The sequence below is a fragment of the Mandrillus leucophaeus genome, unplaced genomic scaffold (assembly GCF_000951045.1).
Source record: "Mandrillus leucophaeus isolate KB7577 unplaced genomic scaffold, Mleu.le_1.0 Scaffold14, whole genome shotgun sequence".
NCBI lineage: Eukaryota > Metazoa > Chordata > Mammalia > Primates > Cercopithecidae > Mandrillus > Mandrillus leucophaeus.
Genome location: NW_012101365.1, coordinates 3,610,978 through 3,616,583, shown reverse-complemented (window position 1 = coordinate 3,616,583; position 5,606 = coordinate 3,610,978).

The following is a 5,606-nucleotide window of genomic DNA, read 5'->3' as shown; positions in this document are numbered from 1 at the left end:
TGTCTATTGCTATTGCTATATAATGTGATGGTCAGGGACCATTTTGATGCAAAAATGATCTTTCAGCAGTACATTTGATGTTATTTTGCACAGGCTATAGGTTTTTGTTTGATGAGTCTTTCCAAGGAACTATTTTTCTCTGTTAGACAGTATATCAAGTATAAGGTAAATGTATTTTTTTGCTCTTGTTACTGAGGCTGGAGTGCAATGGCATGATCTCAGCTCACTGCAGCCTCCACCTCTGAGGTTCAAGCAATTCTCCTGCCTCAGCCTCCCAAGTAGCGGGGATTACAGGCATGCGCCACCACACCTGGCTAATTTTGTATTTTTAGTAGAGATGGGTTTTCACCAGGTTGGCCAGGCTGGTCTCAAACTCCTGACCTCAGGTGATCCACCCACCTAGGCCTGCCAAAGTGCTGGGATTACAGGCGTGAGCCACCGCGCCCAGCCTACACCAGAATTTTGATATGATTCACTGTTAATATACCATAAAATATTAAAAACTTTGTAAACCAATACTTTCCTCATTCACAGTGGCATTGCTGACAACTACGTCAGTGCTATTTGACTAAAGAGTAAGTTAGTCACTCCTCCTATGGCCTAGTCTTTAGCCTTCCTGAGTCCAAATAAAAAGCAGTTAACAGCTAATCAAGAAAGACTTTGGTCACAAAGTGTAGGGTTTTATTTTTAGGTTTGTCTAGATTTGGATGATAGAAAGTTGTGAACACATCCAGATGGGGAAGAAAGGAGGAATTAGCAGTCATTGTCAAGCAGTCATTGTTTCTTTCTTATTTTTGTTAGAAAACATGGGATAAAACATGGGGACTCAGCCAGGCACAGTGGCTCATGCCTGTAATCCCAGCACTTTGGGAGGCCAAGGTGGGAGGATCACTTGAGGTCAGGAGTTCAAGACCAACCTGGGCAACACAGCAAGTCCCTCTCTGTACAAAAAAATACAAGTAAATATGGGGACTATGTCTAAAACATGGGGAGTGGATAGGAGTTACCTTTAAAAAAATAAAAAGCCCTGTTGTTTTGTCTCCCATCATGAGTGCATACTTAGTTTCTTAATCAGGCACAGGTTTAATTGTAATGCATCCAGTGAAGCAAACAGGGAGAAACATATAAAATGCTGCTGTCTCGCAGGAATCAGAGAGCCTGCTGTTAGAAAAGACCCTCCCTTATAAAAACAAAACAAAGAATTATCTAGATCACTTGGGGCCAGGAGTTCAAGACCATTCTGGGCAATATAATGAGACTCCCATCTCCTTAAAAAAAAAAAGAAGGAGCAATTGTACAGTTGTCCTATATTCTTCCACCTTCCCTTGGTTTCATTTCTCTTTGCTTCCTGACTGAGAAGTGCCTGAGATACCTTAATTTCTCTTGAAAGTATTGATCCAAGTTTAGACAAATATCACCCCTCTTGAGAGAATTCCTTATATGTGAAAATACCAAGACATTCTTGATATTTAGTAGGCACTCAAATATTTGTCTCCTCTTTTTTAGCATAATTAAGCCAGACTGATGTTTGTATTGGAGTACTATCAGCACAAGTAACCATTTTAATCTCTTTCCTTAACTACTTGTTCTATACTAGAGTCTAGGGTGGGGGTACGTACAGTGATAAAGATTGAGATAATGGGAAATTTAGTCTTCTGTTTGGGAAGCTGGATTGTAGTGTTGATTTTCTGACTCCTTGTGATAATTAAATTCTGAAGCACAGAATCTGCTTTTGAGAAGAAAGATCTTACTTTTGAAAAAAAATCCCCAAAATATATACAGCATAAAAATGTTTCCGATCTTGAAAATCCCAACCAAAGCAACAAAACTGAGCTTCCAAGCCCCTTCTCCTAAAGTAACGGTTTTGCCCTTCTTGGATGTGCCCGAGTTTACTTAGCTCCTTGTTTCCATAAAACAGTCATAGTCTTATTTCCTACCACACAGAAAGCATCTTGAGAATCTGGTCTTGGTCCTAGGCAAATTCTCCAGACCCTTCGGTCTCTGGTTCAAACCTCCCAGACTTCTAAGGTCCTGCTTGGCTCAGGTCCCTCATCTAAGAGACATGCTAATTCAGGCAATTACATTAAAACAGTACTAATCACCATAATGAATGATCTAGGCCTAGATTCCTAGTTTTTTCACAAAACTTCGCGGGCACCTTTCATTTATGATATGTTTTGTAGTAAATCAGAAATTACTAGATGATCTGGTCAATCTTATCTCAGAAATCCCTGTGGTGCATCATTAGGCAATCTGAGCTGCTGATCAGCACAAAACCCTGCACTGTCTGAGCTTATCTTCCAGCCAGAAGCAAACAATTTACCCTTTGTTATTAGTCTGTCTGGATTTATCTTAGATAAATGAGCCGTTATTGTTATGAATTTTTTAAAGATATAAAGTAGTTCCATTATAATTTTTGTGGACTCAAATATCAAGTCCACATGTAGGCAATCATTGACAGAGATTTCCAGTTACTGTCACCACCACACCAAGGCAGTAATTTTGCTCAGCTCTGCCTTTATAGGTCCACAATTTAACCATTCAACAACCACCTGAGATCCTGAATGGCGGGCCCTATGCTAAATGCTAGGAGCGCAGTAAGACCTAGTGCCTGACTCCGGTTGCTCAGACTCTAAAGGAGACTATTATTGTGGTAAGTGCTATGACCAGACAAGCACAGAGCACATAGGAGGGGCTCTGTGCATTATGGGAGCACACAGGACGACTTCTGGGAGAAAGTGATAGCCAAGCTTAAACCTGGAGAGGAAGGGGAAGCCAAACACAATACACTGAGCAGTGTACCAGACAGTGGGGACACTGTGCTCAAAGACCTAGAGGCCAGAGGGTGGGGCACTGCAGATTGTTGAGTAGGCCGTGATAAAGCATACAAAAACATGACAAAAGATGGGGCTAGGCAGACCAGATAATAAACCTGCACTTTAAACCTGCACTTGATCCTGAACACAGCAGAGAGCCACTGAAAGATTTTAAGCAAGAGGGTTCCATACAGTGTTGGAATGATTCACTCGGATAGCAATGTGGAAGACAGACCAGAGAGGGCAAGTCCAGAGGCCAACAATAATCTTAGCCTCAGAGTACTTTTTTGAACACCCAAGAATACTATTTCCTTTCATTTTACTTATATTTTTAAACTTTTCTCTATAACGCTATCTCTGCTCCCCCACATTGTTGTCTGGATGGTAAACCTAGGACTGGGCTCTGAGTCCTGGTCACAGCCTGGCAACAGAATGTTGCCAAGCAAACTGGGAAGGCTGCCCATGGATCCCTGGTTTCTTACCACCGTCCTCTAATTCTACATTTGCCAACCAGTCTCTAGGAACCCAGCGTGCTCTTGCGCCCCTCCCACCAGGTTTCTAGTTGCTAAGCCTGTCATGTTTGCATTTGAGTATCATCTGCATGCGTGACCGTTTTAATCTCTCTTTCCTTGACTACTTGTTCTACACTGGAGTCTAGGGTGGGGGTGTGTACAGTGGTAAAGACAGGGATAGTGGGAAATTTAGTCTTCTATTTGGGAAGCTGGATTGTAGTGTGGATTTTCTAACTCCTTGTGGTAATTAAATTCTGGAGCACAGTTTTCAGACCTTTTCTGAAATCTGTTACTGTTGAAGTCAGCTTCATATATTACACTTTTTTTTTTTTTTGAGATGGAGTCTTACACTATTACCCAGGCTGGAGTACACTGGTACAGTCTTGACTCACTGCAACCTCCACAGCTCCCAGGTTCAAGCAATTCTTGTGCCTCAGCCTCCCGAGTAGCTGGTACTACAGGCGTGCACCACAATGCTCAGCTAATTTTTGTATTTTTAGTAAAGATGGGGTTTCGCCGTGTTGCCCAGGCTGGTCTCGAACTCCTGTCCTCAGGTGATCCACTTGCCTTAGCCTCCCAAAGTGTTGGGATTGCAGATGTGAGCTACCATGCCCACCCTATTTCACTATTAAGTACTCTCTTCCTGTGATATTAATGACCTTTGTTTCAAACTTTTTTGTGCCATTGAGCTTTCTGGTGATCCAGTGAAGCCTGTGGACCCCCTCTCATAGTAATGTTTTCAAATGCATAAAACTAAATATAAAGGATTGCAAAGGAAACTGATCATGTTAAAGTTAAGATATTTTCAAAGTTTTATGATCCAGCAACATACATACTTTATTAACACAAAATAAGGTTGCATGGTGGTTCTAAAATTACTATAAATTCAAATCCATATTTTGAAATATCTAACAACTGTAATATATATAAATGTCTCATTTCTACTGGTGGCAAAGTCACAGGTCCTCTGATCCTACTGTGGACTGTTTCCTATATTCGTAATTGAAGGAAATGTTATATTTCAGTTAGCAGTTGGTGAAAAGGAGGATTTAAAATTTTTCCTATCCAAGTTCACCAGACCCCTGGTTTAGAGGTTAATTTTACTTTTGTCATTTTAAGAGTAAATTATTTTGTTTTCTTGTTCAATTTTAAATTATTTCGGCTTATTTTACTGCCTCTTGTGTGCTTTTTTATGCTTGAATTGTTTTTGCAGTGTTAGAACAGCAATAATTGAAGCCTTGGGTGGAAGAAAAATCAGCACCTGATTGAAAATGAAAGGTTTCAACAAAAGCTGTTGATAATGTTACCTCCAGGTGTATATCATGCCACCATTATTGGAGCTACAAATCTGTTAATTTATTTATGCTTAAGTATGTAAACTTTAATAAAACTTGGGTCATCTGCATTAAAAAATAATGCTATCTTGTAAAAGTGTCTAACTAGGTAATTCACAATATGGGGTTTGTTTGTTGATTCCCCATGACATTTGGAAAGCCCTTTATAGCACTCTCACCTATCGCCTTAAATGGATTCTTATAACATCCATCTAGTGGATTAAAGACTTAAATATAAAACCCAAAACTACAAAAACCCTGGAAGACAGCTTAAGCAATGCCATTCAGGACATAGGCACAGGCAAAGATTTCATGATGAAAACACCAAAAGCAATTGCAACAAAAGCAAAAATTGATCAATGGGATCTAATTAAACCAAAGAGATTCTGCACAGCAAAAGAAACTGTCAACAGAGTAAACAGACAACATTCAGAATGGGAGAAAATATTTGCAAACTATGCATCTGACAGAGGTCTAATATCTAGCATCTAAAGGAACTGAAACAAATTTACAAGGAAAAAACAACCCCATTAAAAAATGGGCAATGGAGTTGAACAGACACTTCTCAAAAGAATATATACATGCCGCCAACAAGCATATGAATAAAAGCTCAACATCGCTGATCATTAGAGAAATGCAAATCAAAACCACAGGCCAGGTACAGTGGCTCAGGCCTGTAATCCCAGCACTTTGGGAGACTGAGGTGGATGGATCACAAGGTCGGGAGATCAAGACCATCCTGGCCAACATGGTGATACTCCTGTCTCTACTAAAATACAAAAAAAAAAAAGAAAAAGAAAAATTAGCTGGGTGTGATGTGTACACCTGTAGTCCCAGCTACTCAGGATGCTAAGGCAGGGGAATCGCTTGAACCAGGGAGGCGGAGGTTGCAGTGAGCCAAGATCGTGCCACTGCACTCCAACCTGGCGAGAGAGCGAGACTCT